Source organism: Macaca thibetana, chromosome 11, assembly GCF_024542745.1.
Source record: "Macaca thibetana thibetana isolate TM-01 chromosome 11, ASM2454274v1, whole genome shotgun sequence".
NCBI lineage: Eukaryota > Metazoa > Chordata > Mammalia > Primates > Cercopithecidae > Macaca > Macaca thibetana.
This window is the reverse complement of record NC_065588.1, coordinates 125,448,619-125,472,793: the sequence shown is the minus strand read 5'-3', so window position 1 is coordinate 125,472,793 and position 24,175 is coordinate 125,448,619. Positions and strand designations below refer to the sequence as shown.

At 45.3% G+C, this 24,175-nt stretch overlaps 1 protein-coding gene, 1 long non-coding RNA gene and 1 pseudogene across 2 annotated transcripts in view; 2 read left to right on the top strand and 1 right to left on the bottom strand.

Moving 5' to 3' along the window:
• LOC126930551 (protein FAM133B-like) overlaps nucleotides 1-24,175 on the top strand; it is a 1,157,570-nt pseudogene that overhangs the window by 1,031,799 nt on the left and 101,596 nt on the right.
• Nucleotides 1-24,175, top strand: part of TMEM132D (transmembrane protein 132D) — an 840,394-nt gene that overhangs the window by 787,068 nt on the left and 29,151 nt on the right. The gene's annotated exons all lie outside the window — the stretch shown is intronic.
• On the bottom strand, nucleotides 7,459-11,113 carry LOC126930556 (uncharacterized). The gene is made up of 3 exons (XR_007717623.1): nucleotides 11,048-11,113; nucleotides 9,604-9,749; nucleotides 7,459-7,692 (listed from the first exon to the last, which is right to left on the bottom strand). It is a non-coding gene; the product is annotated as an uncharacterized LOC126930556 (long non-coding RNA).

Sequence of the window (24,175 nt, the reverse complement as noted above, 5' to 3'; positions counted from 1 at the left end):
GTTTCAAAATCAGCTGACTAGTGGGCCAGGTGCAGTGGCTTGTGCCTGTAATCCCAGTACTTTGGGAGGCTAAGGGTGGGGGTGGATCACGTGAGGTCAGGAGTTCGAGACCAGCCTGGCCAACATGTTAAAACCCCGTCTCTACTAAAAATACAAAAATTAGCCAGGCATGGTTAATGTCTCCTTCCCCTCCTGCCAGCACCCCTTGCCTCATACCTTTGCAGTTTGTTGCCCTATTTTATTTTTCTTTTTTTTTTTTTGAGACGGAGTCTCGCTCTGTCGCCCAGACTGGAGCGCAGTGTCACGATCTCGGCTCACTGCAAGCTCCGCCTCCCGGGTTCACGCCATTCTCCTGCCTCAGCCTCCCGAGTAGCTGGGACTACAGGCGCCCGCCACCACGCCCGGCTAATTTCTTTTTGTATTTTTAGTAGAGACGGGGTTTCACCGTGTTAGCCAGGATGGTCTCGATCTCCTGACCTCGTGATCCGCCCGCCTCGGCCTCCCAAAGTGCTGGGATTACAGGCTTGAGCCACCGCACCCGGCCGCCCTATTTTATTTTTCTTAGAGCCCACCACTAGTTGAATTTACATCTGTTTCCCTGACTAAGCTTTCATCAGCTTCTTGAAATTAGAAACTTCATCCCTAGCGTTGACTGCTTTATCTCCAGTACCAAGGACAGCGCCTGACTCCCCTGAGGTGCTCATCAGACATTTGTTGGAGGAATAAATTTTTTTAACATTGTGTGGTCTTTTTATAGCTCTAGTTAGTGCTGAATTTGGATTAATATTATTGATCCAAATGACCTTTTTCAGACTCTCAGGTGGCTCCTAATTCTAGCACTTTCAGGTTTGGCAACTAAGTCTCTTTGTGTAAGGCCTGGTCAAGAAACACCATTTCCTTAGGATAATGGCCTCTAGTTCCATCCATGTGGCTGAAAAATGATATGATTTCATTCCTTTCTATGGTGAAGTAGTATTCTATGGTCCATACACACCAGATTTCTAATCCCGTCATTCATTGATGGACACCCAGGTTGATTCCATGACTTTGCCATTATGAATAGTGTCGTGACTGATGTGTACACTATTTGGGTGATGGGTGCACTAACAGCCCTGACTTAGTGCTACACAGTATGTCCATGTGTACTCCTAAATCCAACTGCATGCATTCCCCCAAATCTATAAAAAGATTTTAAAAAGGAAATTCCATTTCCAAGTTTTGATTTTCCAAGCTGAAGTTCTTTCTGTCATTTCTGTGGTCTCAGCAGCATTCTCCTAGTCGTGTTATCCACCACCTCTCATGAAACAGCCCATGGAAAATGCTTAAAAGGCAAGGGCAGCATAGATGTCATTGTTCCTCTCTGGAGAAGGCTGTTCCGGGGGCAGGTAAGCCTTTCTAAGCACAGTCCATTTGTCAGAGCATCAGATCTGCCCTGCAGAAGGCCGTCTGTTGGAGAAAGAACACATGAGCTGCATGTGAGTAGCTGAGCAGCAGAAATGGGCACACTGTGCTTTCCTTGAAGTTCTTCCCTCCAGGGCCTGAGAGGTGCCCTCCGATGTGAGCTACAGCACCCTGCCACATCCAACGCTCTTTCAGCAAAGGCAACACACTCCGTTAGACTTGGACTCTTGCCTGCAATGGCCAGGACATTCAATGAATTCAATTCATTTCATGGCCATTCATTCAAGGGCATTTCACTAAAGATCTTTTTTTGATATCAGAACAGCAGTGCCAGGTACATTTTGCTTTGATGTTAATTGGAAGTAGCATTGTTTAATTCAATGCCCTCTAAAAGTCCCACGGGATGATCACTAAATGTAGGCATTGTAGAACACGTGCCATTTTAATGGGCCACTGGCCAGCTTGCCGTTCCTGTGTTGATGGGCCGCTGGAAACTGGAGCTGTCTCAGTGTCATCCCTGGAGTCTAGCAAAGCAGAAGGCACACACAATGAAAGAGGAGCACACAGTCCTGGCTCCAAGGGAGCGCTGGGGCTGATGAGGGGTACATCCTGGGCACCAGGTGCTGCCGGAGACCATGTACTGCAGAGCTTGGTAGAGGCTGCCCTGAGGCAGCTTCCTACCTCAGCTGTGAGGGATGTTTCGTAATAACTCAAAGCACCACGTTTTTCATCTCCATCTCCTATGTCTAAAGAAAAATTGGTATCCATTTTCCATTTATCTAACTATCATTGTCAAAAGTATGCTATCATTGTCAAAAGTATGGTTTTGAATGTTTGACTTCAGAATGTTAGAATCCTGAAACTTATTGAGAAGTATTTTGCAATATCTCTAAGCTGTATTTTTAGGGGAAAAGCACAGAACATACAAAGGTGGCCATTATGTTTCAAAAGAAGGAGAAAATATATGGTTAAGTACTGGTGTATGCATAGACTCTCTCTGGGCAGATGCACAAAATACCAGTAGCAACAGTTACCTTCAGGTTGCGAGCTGGGGAGCTCTAGCCAGGACAGGAGGGGCTGACGTGTCACCACACACGCTTCCTGCTGTTCAATTTCATTTTAGTCATGAGTTAATGTCAGCTCCCCATTTTTATGACAAAAAGTAATTAACAATGGAAAACAAAGTCTCCAGTGAAGTAGTCAGACTTTAAAAGCAAATACGAAACATTCGTAAAATATGACGAAGCTTTGTGAATTAAGGAAAAAACCCTTAAAAGGAGACATGTAGTCTTTGTTATAAGTATACTTCCTTTCACTGCCATAGAGTCTGAGATCACACATCATCATTTCAGAGCCTACTGGTCTTGTTGAGTTAGAATACCCAGGGCAGGATCGTACAATGCCTAAAGGTGCAGCCCCTGTAGAAAGGCTGGGCCCCAGCTTTGGCCTTGGGCTATTTCCTTAAGGTCTCTGTGCCTTAGTTGCCTCTCAAAAAATAGTCATGATAATAATGCTTTCTTCATTGGGTTGTCTTGAAAATTAAGTAAACTGATATGTGGAAAACACTTATATTAGTGCCTGGAACATAGTGTCAGCTTTTTTTTTTTTTTTTTTTTTTTTGAGACGGAAGCCCAGGCAGTGCAGTGGCGCGATCTCGGCTCACTGCAAGCTCCGCCTCCTGGGTTCACGTTCTCCTGCCTCAGCCTCCCGAGTAGCTGGGACATAATTTTTTGTATTTTTAAAGGATACTCCTACGATCCGCCCGCCTCGGCCTCCCAAAGTGCTGGGATTACAGGCTTGAGCCACCGCGCCCGGCCAAATGTCAGCTTTTGGGGCAGACCTAAACTGATCCTTTTGTATTTACCAAAGCTCATATTAGGGTTCACTTTGTGTTGTAAATTCTAGGGTCTTGACTGATACATAATGACATGCATTTACCGTTATAATATAATGCAGAATAGTTTCACTGCCTTAGAAATCTCCTCTTCTCCATCTATTCTTTCCTCCCCACTCCTCCCCCTGAACCCCTAGTAACCAGCAATCAGTTTAATGTTTCTATAGTTTTACCTTTTCCAGAATGTCTTGCAGAATATATACAGAATGTAATATAGAATACAGAATATAGCCATTTCAGACTGGCTTCTTACACTTGGTAATATGTATTTAAGGTTCCTCTATGTCTTTTCATGGTTTAACAATTCATTTCCTTTTATCAGTTAATAATGTTCCATTATATAGCACACCACAGTTTATTTATCCATTCACCTACTAAAGGATATCTTGGTTGCTTCCAATTTTTGGCAATTATGAATAAAGCTGCTCTAAACATTCACGTATAGATATATTTTTTTGAAGAAATTTTCAACTCATTTGGGTAAATGCCAAGGAGGACAATTGCTTGGTTGAATGTCAAGAATATGTTTAACTTCATGAGAAACTACCAAACTCTCTTCCAAAGTGGCTGTGCACTTTGCATTCCTACCAGCAATGAATAAGAGTTCCTGTTGCTCCATAACCCCAGCAGCATTTTGTGTTGTCAGTATTTTGGATTGTAGCTGTTCTACTAGGAATATAACGGCACAGCATCTCATTGTTGTTTTAATTTGCAATTCCCTGGTGATATATACAACACCGAGCATCCTTCCTTATGCTTATTTGCCATCTGTGTATATTCTTTGGTAAGATGTCTGTTCAAATCTTTGCCCATTGTTTAATTGGGTTTTCTTATTGTTGAGTTTTAAGAATTCTTCGTATGTTTTCTATACTAGTTTTTATTTAATCAGATACGTGTTTGCAACTATTACTTCCCAGTCTGTCTGTGGCTTGTCTTTACTTTCTCTTCCCAGGGTCTTTCTAAACATTTGCTTTTATTACTATCATTCTCCACTGGGCATACAGATTTAGATTTCCAGTGTTAATGTGCCTTTCTCTCTAATAAATGACAAGGACTGGCCAGCTGTTGTCTTTACCTGAGAAGAATAGTAGTGAGATGTGACCATGTATCATTTCCCTCTATGTTCCATGCCATAAGGTCTCACTACCTTCCATCAGATCTTCCCACTTTAACCAGTTTCTCTTCCACTCACCTGCCAGGTGAGCACCTTGGACTCCCCAGGCGAAACTTCTCAGCTCCATAGATGGAGATAAACCCTAGACTTCTCTGGGTAAGGTCTTCCTCTGGAGGAAGCCCTGGCTGGAGACAGGAGTCTCACAGGGTACCTGCAAAGAGGCAGCGAGGGGGAATTTCTCTGCAGATGGCATGCAGAGGCATTTTTATCCTGAATTCAGCCAAAACCAAAGAGTGTGTGCCTGTGGTTTCTGAATAATGCCTGTGTCCAGTACTGCTCCCTTTGTCCCCTTTGTGAGGGCCCCTCTATATCCTCAAGAAGGCTGTATCCAGCCAAGGGGAGGTGTGGCCACCACCACATGCCCCCTGAGAGCGCCCTGAATTGACTTCTCCAGCCAGTCCTGCCAGGAAGTGGCAGACACTCATCCAGGTGAGGCCCATGTGTCTCCTCTGCCTGGAGCTTGTGACGTAGGCATCCCGGGCCCTGGCTTCCACTGGTGTGGGAGCAGTGCTCACTTGTCCTGACTGCCCAGTGTGCCTGGGGGCTCCCGGTGTCCACCCAGCCCTGACTCACTGTCCCTGTCCCACTTTTTTCTTCTGCATCTGAAAATATATCTTCATCATGGCAGGATACATACTTTCCACTTCATACACTCCGAGTATCATTATTTAATAACACAGGAATATGTTCTGACCCCAGCTCTCTTTAGTAAGATATTTATAGTCAATTCCACTGAGTCCCATGATGCATGCATTTGAACAAACAGCGCCTCTCTCATATCCACAGTCTTCTACTTCCCCCAGACCCGACCTCCATCCCAGAGATTTAATCACATCCTGGGGTCTTGATAGAGATGCTCTCCCATCATTCCAAGTTCAGGAAACTAAAAAAGGTGAATTGCATCATCCAGGAAGATAATCATGTTGGCTGAGCTCAAAGATCCCAGCAGAAGCCAGATCATGCTTGTGAGTCCTGCTAAGAATTTGATGTCTTATCCTAAAGCGATGGAAAACAATTGGTGTGTTTTTAGACCATGTCTGGATAGCGACATGAAATGTCACTGGTAGTTATGTGATAAGTTCATGTTTTTAAAAGAAGGCTCTGGGCACTTTTGCAGAAATAAAGCAGCTTGAGTGAAAATAAAAGAGGATGTATATGAGCTCTGTGACCCTTTCCATGCCAAGTATATACCCTACAGAAATGCCTAAGTGTCTTCATCAAAAAATATGTACGGGATGGTTCATGGCAGCATTATCAGTCATAGCCAGAAGCTGGAAACACCCAGATGTCCAGAAATAGTAAAATGAACAAATAAATTGTGATATATTCACACAATGGAATGCTATCCAGCAACAAGAAGGAACAAAATACAACCACACACAACAATGCGAACCAATCTCACAAACATTCCACTAAGTAAAGGGAACTAGGAAAACACATACATCTGGTGTGATTCCATTGACTCCAAAGGTCAACAGCAGGGAAAACGAGGTGGTGACATTCGAAAGCAGGTTAGAGTTTACTCAGAGGATAAGAGCCAGAGTAGTGGCTGGAGGGGTATGGGAGGGGCGTCTGGCGGGATGACAGTGTTCTGGTTGTTGAAGTGGGTCTGGATGAAGTAAGTTTATTTGCTTCATGAAATGTCGTTGACCTGCACGTTCATGATTTGTACACTTAGCTGTATGCGATAAAAAGTTAAATAAATATAAATTAAAAGTTTTGTTATAGTAATAAAAGGAGGGAGGGAGAAGAGAAGAAATGAGAAAAAAAGGAAAGGAGGGAGGGAGGGAGGGAGGAAAGGGAAGGAAGGAAGGAAGGAAGGAAGGAAGGAAGGAAGGAAGGAAGGGAGGGAGGGAGGGAGGGAGGGAGGGAGGCAGGGAGGGAAGAAAGGAGTTTGCAAGTGTTTCTCAAACTTGACACCATGGACATTTGAGGCTGGATAATTCTTTGTGGTGGGGGCTGTCCTGTGCATTATATAGAATGTTTAGCAGCATCACTGTCCTTACTAACTAGATGCTAATAACATCCCCCTCCCCATTGTAACAATGGAAATGTCCCCAGACATTGCCTTATGTCCCCTGGGAGCAGGGAACAAATAATTCTCATCCAAGGATCCCTGGTCAAGAGTGTATGCAATGCTGGGTGAAGCCCCAGGTATCAGGCAGGTGTACCTCCTATGCATGGACAACTGGTATTGAACTGGCTGTTGCTGAGGGATGTCTGCACCTGAGGCCAGAAAAGGACAGTTCCTTGGCCCTCACAGTAGGGAAAATGCATGGTCTCCAGGCACTTCCTGGAGCTTGCGTGGGTGGTGGTCTCCTCCTGATGAAGCTCTTACTGTCCACTCCACCCCCTACACAGCTGGCAGAGTCTCAATTTCATCTACATGCTGTGAACTCTTGCTGCGAGTGGCCCCTTGGTCTTCTGTCAAGATCAATGTCTGTGGAATGTCAGAGCCAAGAATGCCCCAAGCCATGTATTGCTCTCCTTCTACAGAGACCACCCAGCCTGGCCTTTCCCCACCCAGAAGGAGATGACTCTTGTCTCTGCCCCCAATACTTACTTTGCTTTCTTCCTGTCTCCTTTCTGGTCTTGACTTAAAGGACACTTTTTCAGTGGGGTTTTCACTGGCCGACGGGTCTACAGCTACAAACTCTCCACCCTAGAACACTTTAGCACCCCTCCCTGCTTTATTTTTCTCCTTAGCACCTGTTGCTAATACAACTTTTTAAATGTATCTTTTTACCGATTGTCATTTGTTCCCCAGTGTGTAAGCCCCATGAAGGCAGACATTTCTGTTTCCATTCTGTTTCCTCCTGTATCTCCAGAGCCCAGATGTAATCCTGGTTCATAGTTGGTTCTCAGGAGGTTTTTATTAAAAGAGTGGGTGAATCTCTAACTATTTGAAATGGGAGTGTTGCTGAACACCAGAGGTTCAGCCTAAGTCCGGCTGCTCCCTGGACAGAAAGCCAATCACTGAGACAATGAGTATTGCCAGGGAAGAAAGCTTTATTGCTGGTGACATCAGCTGTGAAACAGAAGGCAAATCTCAAATCCGTCCCTCCAACTGACTGAAGTTAGCGGTTTATATGGGAATTGGTCAGCAAGCAGCAGGTGGCCGGATGAGGGTTCTGTTGTCTCGATGTCCAGATGCCGTGATCTTGAAAGTTCAGTTCCATGATACTCTCTGGGAGAAAAGTTGGGCTGGTTTCAGAAAGAAGACCTTTAGAGTAGAAGTAAAAGCATTTGGCTCAGAGGAAAAAAGAAAACCATGTCAGTTAATACATCATTACATCATCTTCCCTCAATAGCAATAGCACAAAGATTGCAAAACCTTGGGACTATGGGATATTTCACACAGTAGAATCAAGGTGGCTTCTCCCTTCACACTCACAGCAAAAAGAGGTTCAGGGCTTTCTTGGGTCACAAGGAAGAGAGCTTTTTCTTTTATTCTCTAAGCTAGCGCTGTTCACCAGGACCTTCTGTGATGACAGGGATGTTCTCAACCTGTGCAGACCAATGTGTCAGTCCCCAGCCACTGTGGCTTCTGAGCACTCCTAGTCTCCTAGTGTAGCTGGTGCAACGGAGGAAGTAAATCTTTAATCTTACTTAATTTCTTTTTATTTTTGAGATGGAGTTTTGCTCTTGTTGCCCAGGCTGGAGTGCAATGGCGTGATCTCGGCTCACCGCAACTTCTGCCTCCACGGTTTAAGCGGTTCTCCTGCCTCAGCCTCCTGAGTAGGTGGAATTACAGGCATGTGCCACCACACCCGGCTAATTTTTTTATATTTTTAGTAGAGACGGGGTTTCTCCATGTTGGTCAGGCTGGTCTCGAACTCCTGACCTCAGGTGATCCATCCACCTTGGCCTCCCAAAGTGCTGGGATTACAGGCGTAAGCCACCATGCATGGCCACTTAATTTTAATTAATTTAAAATTATAGAGCCACATGTGACTAGCAGCTACTACCTTGGACAGCACAGGTGTAAACCCTGGTTCCTACGTGGGCTCAAAGCCTGAGGATTCTGCCTGTCCTTCCCAACTTTTCATACATTCACCCCAGAATGCATCCAGACAGGCCTCATTAATATACCCAGTCTTTGTCACTGTTAGAATCCTCGTTTGCAAGCAATAGAAAGCAACTCTGGCTGATTTATGCAGAAATTGAACTTACTCAATTTATTAAAAGGGTATTGACTACCATGAATCTCCAGGAGGGGTAGAAAACCAGATAAAGAGGCTGTGGAGCCAGGAATGATGTCAGAGATACAGCAGACTTTTTTCTAGCCCTGACACTGCCACCCTCCTCCACCAGCAGCAAAACACGGGCATCATGAAGAGTGCCAGGGACCCCAACTGCTGGTCAAGACCTCTGTGCCACCCGGGATGGTACCCTTACTGGATAAACACATTAAATATGTAATGCTGGCCTGCAAATACGTCATGAGGTGTTTGAAATGCACATTTTGGACAGCATTCCTGTTAGCCTAGTAAAGATTACTGTCTGGCATTGCTAGATATTAAGCAGAGGACGCTCCAGCTCAAAGCAGCCGGCAAAGCTAGGCTTTTGTTGAGAGACTGAGAGGGAGCGAGGTTTTCATGATCAGTTATCACCCACCTTGGAAGATGAAATCAAAACTGAGCCATTCATAAATAATGAGTGGATTTCATCTTGGTAAGAAGCACTCATTTCTAGGAGTGCAAGGATTATAGAACAACCCTTTCTCTGGGCGCCAGATGCCCACCCATCAGGCACTCACGGTGATCGGTGCAAATGAGAAGCTGTCCGTCAGAATGCACGTTCTCTGGCCTGGCTGAGGAGTCTCACTTAGTAGCTGTTCCATTTTCTGGGGCTGCTGTAAAAAATTGCCACAAACTTCAGTCACTTTCCACAGCAGTCAGTTGTTCTCTCACGGTTCCAGAGGCCAGAAATCCAAATCAAGGTGTGGGCAGGGCCGCGCTCCTTCCAGAGGCTCTGGGAAAGGATCCTCCCTGCCTCCCCTGTCTCCTGGTGGCCGCAGGCATCCCCTGGCTTGCAGCCCCATCCCTCTTCCTCCCCTGCTCCCTGTAGGTTTTGTCGCTTCCCTATGTATCCTTATGGAGGTCTTAAGTCAAATACGACTGCATAGACTTACTTTCCTCTGCACTATGGCATTCTATGCACAGATTCCTGAAGGACTCCCTCTGAGCACAGAAACCCTTTCACTACTGAGTCAAAGGGAGAGCCAGGGGTCCTGAAGGTGGCAGGGGGCTGCATCTGGAGGTTGAGGGCAGCGACAACCTAGAAAGCAATAGAGAGGAATCCCCATCAGCTGGGTTGGTTTTCACAGTGGGAGCTGGGCACACTGGGTTGGTTTTCACAGTGGGAGCTGGGCACACAGGCCCTCCTGTATTGCCTCTGACTTTTCCACTTTGAAATCTGCCCTGGAAATCTCTCCATATGGGTAGGAAGAGCACCGGCAAGCTTCTTTTCATAGCTGTGTTATAATCCAGAGCTCACTGAAGGTGCTTGTTCAGCCAGCGCCCAGTGACTCTGATGGAGCGTCATGGGCCCGTGGTGTGCGGTGTGGCCCTCGGGCTGATCTGTGCCAACAAGGAGAGACCAGGCAGAGCCAGGGGGCTGAGCCACAGAGTACATCCTTGGTCCTTCCCCTGGCAGCTCCTCTCCCCGTCTTCTTTCCTTACTTAGGCACCTCATGGGGAGGGGGTTATTATTCATGGATTGTGGATGCTTCTGGGGCTGTGTGTTATGATGGTTTCACTTGCTGGTACACAGTTTGCTTTACAATTATTCATACAACCCATTTATATATCTGATGTTCATTAGTATATATGTTATATTTTACAAACAAAAAAACTCAGAAAATTAACTCAAGGTTAATAGGAATCAAAAAGCTTCATGGTCCAAAAGAATGAATCTCTAATGGGGAACTTTCTCAACGGTTGTGAGGGAGGGTAGACAGGTAGTGGAGCTGGCTGTTTTCCTCCCTTGCCCCTGACTGTCACATCACAGCACGTGGGGAATCCTCAGAATCCATGAGCATCTTCAGGAAGCAGACAGAGTTAAATGCACCAGAGATTAATTGAGGACTGCAGTTGTGGAGGATAAAGAAAATATGGAGCAGGAGTAGGAAGGCTGAGCTTCAGGATGCAGTGCAGGTCTGGTCCCTGGGAAAGGAGGATGGGAAGGAGGGAAAACTGGGCAGGAAGTGCCTGACTGCAGGAAGCCCTGGGAATTCTCAGGCAGCCAAGCAGGAAGTGCTGCCACAGAGGTTGTCCATAGAGGAGCCTCGCATGGAGTCCCAGCGGCCACCCTGCACCTTGGCTGTGCTTGGACACTGACCAGGTGCCTTCTGAAGGCCCCTGAGGACAGAGGCTGTGGTGAATTATTCTCCTTCTGACGACTCCCTCTTGAAGGGACATTTAAACAGCATTCTTCCATGGCTGCCACCCTATGCTGCCGCATAGACCTCATCAGACTATACCCGCTGGTAGAGAGAGGGTGTATTAGTCCATTTTCACGCTGCTGATAAAGACATACCCAAACCTGGGAACAAAAAGAGGTTTAGTTGGACTTACAGTTCTATGTGGCTGGGGAGGCCTCGGAATCATGGCGGGAGGCGAAAGGCACTTCTTACGTGGTGGTGGCAAGAGAAAAATGAGGAGGAATCAAAAGCAGAAACCCCCGATAAACCCATCAGATCTCGTGAGATTTATTCACTATCACGAGACTAGGACAAGACAGACCAGCCCCCATGATTCAGTTACCTCCCAGTGGGTTCCTCCCACAACATGCAGGAATCCTGGGAAATACAATTCAAGTTGAGATTTGGTGTGGACACAGCCAAACCATATCAGAGGGTGACTGCATGAATTGGATGTTTGCTACATGCAGGCAAAGTCTAAGGAGTTTGTATGTATTAACTCATTTACTCTTCAAACCACCCAGTGAAGTTGGTCCCGTGATCACCATCCCCATTTCGCAGAAGAGGGAGCCAAGGCACAGAAAGGTTAAGTGACTTGTCCAAGGTCACACAGCCAGAGAGTGAAGGAGCTGGAACAATGTTAACCCAGGACATCCAGATCCAGAGCCTAGCAATGCCTCAGCTTTATCTAGAAGGAAAAACTCACATGGCCATTCAGGCCTGAAGTCTCTTCCTCCCTCGGAAGCTCTGAACACATCCTATTGGTGTCTGCTAACACTACTGTGTTTTTACTATCCTTATTTAAAAGGAGTTAATTGTGTTTATGCTCGGTGATAGTCGTCTTCCATCTCTGGTAATGGTACAAAGTTGTGTTTTTTACATAAAACAAGAAATTGATTATTGAAGTCTAGTTAATAGCATGCAGTCTAGAGCATCGAGGGGTAAACAGATGTTTGCAACTTCCTTTGAAATGAATCACAAAAGAAGATGAATAGAGAGCTGGGAAGTGGACAGATATGCGATAGAGCAAACACAGCAGAATGTCACTTACGGAAGCGAGGCCGTGGGTATGAGTGGGCACTGTACAATTTATCTTTCTCTATGGTTAACATTTTTCATAATAAAGTCTTGAAAAAAGTAATCAAAATATTGAAAACTCAAGACGATGTGTGGGTATGGCAGTCATTCTGCATGTAGATTGAGCACTGCTGAAGTTTGGGAAATACTGCATACATCTGAGTGTGTCTGTGTAAGAGCCAGGGAGTGCTTCCCCAGGATTGGCAGAGGAGACAGAAGAGTCTGAATGAACCAAGCGGCTCATTATGTTCCCTAGCACCTGAGCCAGCCACAGCCTCTGGGGGTGATTTACCTGAGCTGAGTCATCTCCGTTCTGCTGAACATCACAGCCACAACCTAAACAGGACCAGGGACATCGTCTGCAAGTACGTCATCTACTATCCAGGACTTTGAGATATGAGTCATCTCCCCAAACCCAGGAATGCAAGCAAGAAACCAGGTCAGAAAATAAAGCAAGCAGCCTGTCTAGGCCCCACCTGCCAAAATCAGGAGGAAAATAAAGCTTTCAGGAAGTTTTCTAGGTACTACACGGTAGACATGGAGCAGCCAGTAATACTCAGCATGCGGGTGGTGTTCGTTTAGGAGAGACAGCACGTGAGCGCCAAATGCTGGGAGGTGGGAATATTCTGCAGCAACAAGGAATTAGTCTAGTCTTAGGAAATAACTGCCTTACCAGTTGGTAAGCACAAAAACGCTGCCAAATGCTGGTAGATGAACTCTGCCTAATAGCCACTGAGCGCATGCTATGGATATACTACCCAGACTCCATTTCCCGAATTCCAGCCATAAGGATTTCTGCCATATCTGAGGACCACCTGTATTGTTATCAATACGTGTACTGATGTATTATTATCTCATCATTAGTAGTAATGCCATGAAACCATAAGAAGCTGACATTCATTATGTGCATTAGTTATGAACATATGTTCATTTTATGCGTTAGCTATGAACTATGTTCATAGCTAATGCATAACATAATGAATGCCAGCTTCTTATGAATAAGGACTGTTACAACCATATTAAGTCATTGAACATCACAGTAACCCTAAAATGCAAGTACTGTTATTATCTCAGTTTTACAAATGAGGAGACTAAGGCAAGAAGAGATTAAGCAGCTTGCTCAACTATAGCCACAGGGCTACAGCCACACATCCAGCTCCAGAGCCTGTCTCAGATTCTCCGCACTAAACTTCCTTATGCTCATCCACCTTCAAAGTCATGGTGTGCACCACCAGCCACACTTGTCTATGAGCTGAGAAACACTCCAGTGAGGTCACTGGAAGTCAGACAAGCTCTTGCTCTCGTAGTCCAACAACCTGCTGCCCTCTTTGAGATGTTGGTGGGACTTCTTTCCTTAGAAGTCAGAAAAAGTCACTTCTTTCCTTAGAAGTCTGCAAAGCCAAGGAAGGCTTCCTACTCAGGAACTCGCAGAGAGTGCCTTGGCAGAAGCAGATGAACTGAAGCAGTTTGATAGATGGTGTCTAGTGAAAGAGTCGGTGGTCCTATTGGTCAATAAATACTGAGTGAGAGTAAATCTTAAGCAGAAGTCCCAGAATGCCTTGTGCTTCACAGCCTGCCAGGGTGACCATAAAACCAGAGGGGAAGCCCAGCACATATAATGCAGGACAGTTTCTTTCCAGAAAAGTTTCTTTCCAGGACAGTTTCTTTCCAGAAAAGTGTTAGAATGCCCATGAAGCATTTGGCAAAAGAGCCAGTGGTGTGATAACTCAACATTATTTTTCACTGTTATCAAGTCAAGAACTATCTTCTAGAACCACTGTGCATGGTTGAGCAGGTTGTGCATAGCAGGAGTTGGGCAGAAGGCTGCCAATCACACAGATGTCCAAGTCTGGAAGAAGTAGCCCTCACTCCTTCTTTCTGAAGGACACCTTGGAGCAATGACCTGGGTCAAGCTTGGGCACCCTCTACCAACAGGATCCACTGGTACAGGGGCCAACAATGGCCATTTCCTATTACCTAGGAGATTACAAGCGTGGAAGAGGCTGTAGATGACCTCCTGAATGTAGAGGGGCCATCCTGTTGTTGCGTTATGCTGATTGCAGTCACACAGGCAGAAGGTCAGGGTGAGGGTTGATGAAGACAGGAAAGCCATGCAGAGGAAGCTGACTCATTCCCATGCACATGGAAGAGAAATATGTTTTGTCTGTGACATTTCCAGAAGCATCTTCTTCCCTCTAAGGCACACAGGCTGTCCCACCCTGCCGCACCTCCAGGACTTGGTGAATGAAAATGCACTCTTCTTTGCTCATCTGTCCACACTGAAAGCTGTGGATTCTCTTCCTCTTCTTTCCTCTGTGACCTCCCTTTGGTCACTGTGAGGCAATAGCAGTGACCACGATGTGATGACTCACTGCCCCCTGTGGACTAAGATGGGGGAAGGTCTGTGTGTGATGTAGGGACCCTCAGGGATAGAATATTCTATTTAGAGCCACAGATCTCAGTAGGGACATAACTGTCCCCACAGCCGTGGAAGTGTTTGGCACATTTTCGGGACTGATTATTTTTCACAAGGATTAGGGCATACTCTTGCATTTCATGGTCAGAAGTCAGGGGTAATAAATGCCCTGCAATGTCCAGGACAGGCTCTTGTGACAAAGAGTTGTCCTGTGTTCTGGTCGGGTGCAGTGGCTCACACCTGTAATCCTAGCACTCTGGGAGGCTGAGGCAGGAGGATCACTTGAGTCCAGAAGTTCCAGACCAGCCTGGGCAACATGGTGAAACCCCATCTCTACAAAAAAAAAAAAAAATTGCCAGGTGTGGTGATGCACACCCATAGTCCCAGCTACCCAGAGGTTGAGGTGGGAGGATTGCTTGAGCCCAGGAGGTTAAGGCTTTGGTGAACTGTGATTGTGCCACTGCATTTCAGCCTGGGTGACAGAGTGAGACTCTATCTCAAAAAAAAAAACCGCCCTGTGTTATTCACAACTTGTAAATGTCCCATCAAACTAGAAGGGAAGCTGTAGTTATCTGCACTGTAGTTTAACATCAGAACCATGAATTTTTCACAACTGTAAACTCAGGGTTAATCAGGGAATATTTTGTCTTCGTTATAACTTTATAGAGAGTTGTTCCCCACACTGGAAAATGTCCTCAGCAGCTACTAAGTGTCAACCTGCATTCAATCTGCAGCATTTACAATGACTATGAAGAGGCGCTTTCTCATGTGGTCATGCTCAAATGGCATGTTGAAATATGTCTCATCAAATTACAAATGCATTTTTACTTGATTTGATATCCAGTTAGAGCATTATATTAATCTTAGTAAAATTACCTTGTATGTACGTGACATTATCTGTGAATTCCATTTCAGCGTTGTAAAAAGGGAGCTTTAAAACATTCATTAAGCAATGGAGATCTCATATCTGATAGGGCTGCGAAACACTGCTTTCAGAAACTTTCTGTTTATTTTTCTCTTGTTACAGTTTCAGAAATTTGGTGCCATTTCATTGCTCCTATTAGAACTCTTCCACATGAATTCTCACTTTTATGCATTCATTCATCACCTCTTTCTTGTGTGCATACTGTATGCCAGGCACTGTTCTAGATGATGCAGTAGACATCAAAACAGCTAAGGTCTTGCCTGCCATCTCAGTCAGTCAGGATCAGTTAGGGGATGCTGAGGTAACAAACAGCACCAGAATCTCAGCATCCTTCCACAACATGCCTCTATTGTTCAGGCAAAGACAGCAGTGGTGACTGTCCAGGGCAGGCATTCCCTGTGCAGTGATGGCTTAGCATCCCAGATGGCCTTCATGTTGAGGCACCTACATCGTGGGCCTCCTGGGTAGGAGAAGGAGACAAGAAGAGTGTGCACTGACTCTTAAATGTTTCCAATCAGAGGTGACATCCATCACTTCTACTCCCACATCACTGGCCAGAGCACACCACATGCCCATACCACACGTAAGGAGGCAGAGCATGCCCTCCTCCAATATGTCCAAGAAGGCAAGAGAAGTAGGAGGAGATCTGTGTCTGGTCATTCTCAACCTTCTCCCAAGCCCACAGACATCTTTCAGGTGTGGTGACTGCACCTGATAATGGCAGTTTCCATTGTATTCATGAGAGTATAACCAAGAGACAGAATCTTCCTCAGTCATTTGTACAGAGAGATTTTAGCATAAAGATGATTAACTAGGCCAGGCGTGGTGGCTCACGCCTGTAATCCCAGCACTTTGGGAGGCCAAGGTGGGCAGATCACGAGGTCAGGAGGGGAAACAGAGGCCTGGGTGACACCCTGGAACCTAATGCATAAAACAGCCACCATCCCTGGTGCTGAAGGAACAAAGAGAAGGTTGGAATTATCCCAACCTGGAAGGTTATAGATGGCCTGTGGGTCTGGGAGCCCCCTCCGAGGAGAGCTTGCTGCTCAGCTGTTGCTGCTTCTCCACATCTGGGTGTGGAAGCCAGGCCTCCGAGGTGGTGGCATGGCCTGGCTGATGGTATTGTCCATGAGAGAGTGAAATGAGACTGATTCTGCAAGTGCTGGAGAAACTGTGAACTGGATCCAGTTGCTGCTAAGGAAAGGACCTGATGCTATGGGGTGAAGCATTACTGCCCTAATGCTCATGGCAACAGCAAGAAGACAAGGAGCCCAGGAAGAAGAGATGAAGGAGCAAATGCCTCCTCTTCCTCCAGCCTGGAGGCCTCCTAATTTCCCTTACTGGAAGAGCCTACAAGAAAACAGCTGGTAAATCAGACATAAGCTGATTTTGGAGGGTCACAAAACAGAGCATGGAAAGGTGGATTTGGAGCCCAGAGATAATAACTGCCGTCCGCGATGTTTACTTTTGTAAATGTGCTGATATGTATGCTTCCTGTGTCTCATTTCTACAAAACAAAATGCCGTAATTGTTGTTGGCCTATGCTGCCACACTCTGCTTATGGTTACCCTAAGTGTGCTGGGAAATGCAGCCTCTATCTTCCCAAGACCATAGCGTTGATTCTGCAAAAGTTGCAAGGGCTGTAAATAGGAAAGTGACATTTGGGCCAAATATGAAGCATGTATTAACTTCACCTTCACTTTTGCAGCTGGTTCAGTGTCGAGAATATTTTATGATCCCAAAGAAAAGAAAAAGATCTTCAGTAGTTTTCAAAAGTGGATTGTGGGTTTTGTTTCCAAGGAGTATTAGGCTTAGAGAAAGTTTTAGCAAAAGGAGAAACAAAATTCAACACCTGGTAGCAAAAGAAACATCAGTCCATTTAGAGATTTTTTGAGGTTTCCAGTTTTCCTCTTTATCTATATTTTTGTCCATACATGTGTGTATGTGTGTGCATGTGTGCGTGTGCATGTGTGTGTGCATATGCAAGTGTGTGTGCGTGTGTGTGCGCTGTGTGAGTACATGTGTATGCATGTGCCTGCATGTGTGTGCACATGTGTGCATATGCCAATGTGTGAGTGTGTGTGCATGTGTGCATTGTGTGAGTACATATGTGTGCATATGCCAGTGTGTGCGTGCATGTGTGCATTGTGTGTGTATGCATGAGCCTGCATGTGCTTGTGTGCATGTGTACATAAGCAAATGCATGTGTGTTCATGCATAAGTGTGTGCACATGTGTGTGCATGTGCATGTGCATGTGTGTGATTAAAGGTAAAGGTGTTTTTCCAGCAGGCTCAGAAAGAGAAGAGTGAGTCTCTGCATATGCAAGACTCATTTGCCAGTTCACTGGCCTGATTCATGAATGCAGCCTCTGTTTACTTTCCCTTGTGCTCCTTGGGGATGAGAAAGGTATCAAGAGCACAGAGGGAAATGGACTAAAAAATATCCAGGCAAGAGTCATCTCTGCCACGTTCTCCATCTCACTCCCCAGGTGTCTAGGTTGTCATGGACCTGGCTTGTTTCCATTTTCATTCCATTCCATGGAGAGAGAGAGACAGAGAGAGAGAGAGAGAGAGAGAGAGAGAACAGCAGCTTTGAATCACAAATTTTATCATCTACACAGAGAAGCGGGGGATTATGAATCATGGAGTCCAAAAGACCGGTGGTTTCTCTATATTTTCAAAAATATTGTTTGCATCTAATTGTTTTTATTTATAGTCAGAAATACGTCAAAGGACCTGGGTTGCTGTCAGCATTTTTCCTCCTACTTTCCACGATTCCACTATCAGTACAAATGCCATTGTCCCTGGAATCTCACTGTCCTGATAAATTAACTGTCACAGCCTAGGTAGAAAAAATAAAAACAGCATGAAGTAATGAAACAAGCAACTACCTTGGAGTGAGAAAGCCTCCGCCAGAAAGCCCGCCTTCAAACCCCAGATCTGCAGCTTAGTAACTAAGCAACCTCGGGAAACGCAGAGTGTAGCTCTATGAGGAGTTTCAGTTTCCTCTTGTAGACAGTTCTCTAACCCGGAATGCTGGATGTGAAGCCAGCTGGGGTTGTTGATTCTCTCCTTGCTTGGTGCTTACATGTCCAGGGGCTGCAAATTCAAGTGCTGGTAGAAAGACAAGAGGGAATTGTGGGGACACCAGTAACTGGAGACCGCTGAGCTGGTCATACCAGCTACCAAGAGCCATGGTGGCACATTTCTTCCCAACTCTGCATTCGGTGACTTTGGGTTGGCAGCATCAAATCACGAGTGTTTATACTACAGGAACTGGCAACAAGAATTTGCAAATCGACAAATGCTCGAAGCAAAGAAGCTGCACGGGGCTGTCTGTTGGAGGCTCGGCCAGGGTGAACCAGTGGGCCATGGGCGCTGCAGAACTTAGATCTCTGCCGCCGACTGGCACCACAGAGCTTAGATCCCTGCCATTGACTGGCACTGCAAAGCCTAGACCCCTGCCATCAACTGGTGCCACAGAGCTTAGATCCCTGCCACCGACTAGCACTGCAGAGCTTAGATCCCTCCCACCGCCTGGTGCTGCAAAGCTTAGATCCCTGCCACTGACTGGCACTGCAGAGCTTTGATCCCTCCCACCGACTGCACTGCAGAGCTTAGATCCCTGCCATCAACTGGTGCCACAGAGCTTAGATCCCTGCCACCGACTAGCACTGCAGAGCTTAGATCCCTCCCACCGACTAGCACTGCAGAGCTTAGATCCCTGCCACCGCCTGGTGCTGCAAAGCTTAGATCCCTGCCACTGACTGGCACTGCAGAGCTTTGATCCCTCCCACCGACTGCACTGCAGAGCTTAGATCCCTGCCATCAACTGGTGCCACAGAGCTTAGATCCCTCCCACCGACTAGCACTGCAGAGCTTAGATCCCTGCCACCGCCTGGTGCTGCAAAGCTTAGATCCCTGCCACCAACTGTGCTGCAGAGCTTTGATCCCTCCCACCGACTGCACTGCAGAGCTTAGATCCCTGCCATCAACTGGTGCCACAGAGCTTAGATCCCTGCCTCGACTGGCACTGCAGAACTTCAATCCCTGCCACCGCCTGGTGTGGCAGAGCTTCGATCCCTGCCGCCAACTGTACTGCAAAACTTAGATTCCTGCCACCAACTGGCACTGTGAAGCTTAGATTCCTGCCACCAACTGCGCTTCTAAGCTTAAATCTCTGCCACCGACTGGCACTGCAAAACTTAGATCCCTGCCACCCACTGGTGCTGCAGAGCTTCGATCCCTGCCACCAGCCCCCAGACAGCTGTCATTTCCTCAGTGCCTCCCCCTAGGACTTGACCCTGAGCATCTGAATTCCATTTCATTTAGGCTTAATTATAAATTGACCTTTATTATTTGCATAAAAGGAAGTTACTGGCCAAGGGAGTCTTAGATGATAGTTTTCTTAACTAATGAGACTTTTTACATCAGGAGACCTTACAGAACCAGCAAGATGGCTTATCCAAGTCACTTAGCCTCAGCTGCCTCATCTATAAGACATAGGCAATACCTTCATTCACTCAAGAAAAAAAATTATTGAGGCCTTATTCTATGTCAAGCATTGCTGGAAGATAGAATTGGGCGGGATGATTTTCTAAAGTAACTTTGTCCTCAGAAAGACAGGAAGATAAGTTCTGCACATTCACTGCCATCCTCAGCTGACTGCACTGCATCAGTCAGACATAAAAACCCACGGTGGGGATTCTCTGAACTGACCTCAGATCACCATGAGGCACAGCCTGTCAGCCAACCCGTCAGCCTCTCAGACTCTCTCCAAGTCTTCTGCAACTTGCTTGGGTCACCTTGACCTTCAGTGACCTAATTAAAATGGGTTTGGCCATGCACAGTGGCTCACACCTGTAATCCCAGCACTTGGGGAGGCCAAGGCAGGTGGATCACCTGAGGTCAGGAGTTACCAGCCTGGCTAACATGGTGAAATCCCGTCTCTACTAAAATTACAAAAAATTAGCCAGGGGTAGTGGTAGGTGCCTGTAATTCCAGATACTCAGGAGGCTGAGGCAGGAGAATTGCTTGAACCCGAGAGGTGGAGTTTGCAGTGAGCCAAGATTGTGCCACAGCACTCCAGCCTGGGTGACAGAGCGAGACTCTGTCTCAAAATAATAATAATAATAATAAAATAGAAAACAAAGTGGGTTTCACTCCCACTTTTAATGGAATGCAACATCTGTCCTTTCCAGTATATTGCAGATTTCTGCCAAGGTGGGACTGAACATAGAAGAAGGTTTCCTGCCCTGCCTCTGCTGAGAATTCCTGTGTTCCTTCATTTTCCCGCAGACCACATAGAGCCACCGGGAGCTGGAACTGTGGTGATGTTCAACACGGTCGCCCGTGTGAGCGGTAGTTGTTCTTGGCGGACTGAAGGGTCCACTTGTGGCTCCTCAATCTGGCCTGGGCTTCCCATGACTCAGAGGCTGGCTTCTGTGAGGGGGCATCTGAAGGGCCAGCATTCCGGGAGCATAGGTAGAAGTTTTTTCATGACCTGGCACGAGAAAGCTCAGACTTCTGTCAAATTCTATTGGCCGAGTGCAGGGGTCCAAAGGAAAACTTCTGCTTTGCCCTCTGAAGTTTTGCTGAAAAAACCAACTCAAAAAAGGCAGGTTAATAGGAGAAAATGGCATAAAAATTAATTAGCGTGCATGGAGAGAAAATCGCAGAGTGGTTACCCCCGACCTGACACAATCTTCTTAGGGGAAAGGAAGATGGGAGAATGTGGATGATTTTAGAGGGGTAGTAAATGGTTTTTAGAGAAATTCAATGGGCTTGAGGAATGTACAGTGACCTGGGGCAAAGTCTGTCGGACCTGCACAGCAGGAAATGCTTTTTATTTTTTTTTTTAATTATTGTATTTTAAGTTTCAGGGTACATGTGCATAACGTGCAGGTTTGTTACATATATATACTTGTGCCATGTTGGTGTGCTGCACCCATCAACTCGTCAGCACCCATCAACTCGTCATTTACATCAGGTATAACTCCCAATGCAATCTCTCCCCCCTCCCCCTTCCCCGTGATAGGCCCCGGTGTGTGATGTTCCCCTTCCCGAGTCCAAGTGATCTCATTGTTCAGTTACCACCTATGAGTGAGAACATGTGGTGTTTGGTTTTCTGTTCTTGCGATAGTTTGCTGAGAATGATGGTTTCCAGCTGCATCCATGTCCCTACAAAGGACACAAACTCATCCTTTTTTATGGCTGCATAGTATTCCATGGTGTATATGTGCCACATTTTCTTAATCCAGTCTGTCACTGATGGACATTTGGGTTGATTCCAAGTCTTTGCTATTGTGAGTAGTGCCACAATAAACATACGTGTGCATGTGTCTTTATAGCAGCATGATTTATAATCCTTTGGGTATATACCCAGTAATGGGATGGCTGGGTCATATGGTACTTCTAGTTCTAGATCCTTGAGGAATCGCCATACTGTTTTCCATAATGGTTGAACTAGTTTACAATCCCACCAACAGTGTAAAAGTGTTCCTATTTCTCCACATCCTCTCCAGCACCTGTTGTTTCCTGACTTTTTAATGATTGCCATTCTAACTGGTGTGAGATGGTATCTCATTGTGGTTTTGATTTGCATTTCTCTGATGGCCAGTGATGATGAGCATTTTTTCATGTGTCTGTTGGCTGTATGAATGTCCTCTTTTGAGAAATGTCTGTTCATATCCTTTGCCCACTTTTTGATGGGATTGTTTGATTTTTCTTGTAAATTTGTTTGAGTTCTTTGTAGGTTCTGGATATTAGCCCTTTGTCTGATGAGTAGATTGCAAAAATTTTCTCCCATTCTGTAGGTTGCCTGTTCACTCTGATGGTAGTTTCTTTTGCTGTGCAGAAGCTCTTTAGTTTAATGAGATCCCATTTGTCAATTTTGGCTTTTGTTGCCATTGCTTTTGGTGTTTTAGATGTGAAGTCCTTGCCCATGCCTATGTCCTGAATGGTATTACCTAGGTTTTCTTCTAGGGTTTTTATGGTATTAGGTCTAACATTTAAGTCTCTAATCCATCTTGAATTAATTTTCGTATAAGGAGTAAGGAAAGGATCCAGTTTCAGCTTTCTACTTATGGCTAGCCAATTTTCCCAGCACCATTTATTAAATAGGGAATCCTTTCCCCATTTCTTGTTTTTCTCAGGTTTATCAAAGATCAAATGGCTGTAGATGTGTTGTATTATATCTGAGGACTCTGTTCTGTTCCATTGGTCTATATCTCTGTTTTGGTACCAGTACCATGCTGTTTTGGTTCCTGTAGCCTTGTAGTATAGTTTGAAGTCAGGTAGCGTGATGCCTCCAGCTTTGTTCTTTTGATTTAGGATTGTCTTGGAGATGCGGGCTATTTTTTGGTTCCATATGAACTTTAAAGCAGTTTTTTCCAATTCTGTGAAGAAACTCATTGGTAGCTTGATGGGGATGGCATTGAATCTATAAATTACCTTGGGCAGTATGGCCATTTTCACGATATTGATTCTTCCTATCCATGAGCATGGTATGTTCTTCCATTTGTTTATGTCCTCTTTTATTTCACTGAGCCGTGGTTTGTAGGTCTCCTTGAAGAGGTCCTTTACATCCCTTGTAAGTTGGATTCCTAGGTATTTTATTCTCTTTGAAGCAATTGTGAATGGAAGTTCATTCATGATTTGGCTCTCTGTTTGTCTGTTACTGGTGTATAAGAATGCTTGTGATTTTTGCACATTAATTTTGTATCCTGAGACTTTGCTGAAGTTTCTTATCAGCTTAAGGAGATTTTGGGCTGAGACAATGGGGTTTTCTAAATATACAATCATGTCATCTGCAAATAGGGACAATTTGACTTCTTCTTTTCCTAACTGAATACCCTTGATTTCTTTCTCTTGCCTGATTGCCCTGGCCAGAACTTCCAACTCTATGTTGAATAGGAGTGGTGAGAGAGGGCATCCCTGTCTTGTGCCAGTTTTCAAAGGGAATTTTTCCAGTTTTTGCCCATTCAGTATGATATTGGCTGTGGGTTTGTCATAAATAGCTCTTATGATTTTGAGATACATTCCATCAATACCGAATTTATTGAGCGTTTTTAGCATGAAGTGCTGTTGAATTTTGTCAAAGGCCTTTTCTGCATCTATTGAGATAATCATGTGGTTTTTGTCTTTGGTTTTGTTTATATGCTGGATTACGTTTATTGATTTGCGTATGTTGAACAGGCCTTGCATCGCAGGGATGAAGCCCACTCATCATGGTGGATAAGCTTTTTGATGTGCTGCTGGATCCGGTTTGCCAGTATTTTATTGAGGATTTTTGCATCGATGTTCATCAGGGATATTGGTCTAAAATTGTCCTTTTTTGTTGTGTCTCTGCCAGGCTTTGGTATCAGGATGATGTTGGCCTCATAAAATGAGTTAGGGAGGATTCCCTCTTTTTCTATTGATTGGAATAGTTTCAGAAGGAATGGTACCAGCTCCTCCTTGTACCTCTGGTAGAATTCAGCTGTGAATCCATCTGGTCCTGGACTTTTTTTGGTTGGTAGGCTATTAATTATTGCCTCAATTTCAGAGCCTGCTCTTGGTCTATTCAGGGATTCAGCTCCTTCCTGGTTTAGTCTTGGGAGAGTGTAAGTGTCCAGGAAATTATCCATTTCTTCTAGATTTTCTAGTTTATTTGCATAGAGGTGTTTATAGTATTCTCTGATGGTAGTTTGTATTTCTGTGGGGTTGGTGGTGATATCCCCTTTATCATTTTTTTATTGCGTCTATTTGATTCTTCTGTCTTTTCTTCTTTATTAGTCTTGCTAGCGGTCTATCAATTTTGTTGATCTTTTCAAAAAACCAACTCCTGGATTCATTGATTTTTTGGAGGGTTTTTTGTGTCTCTA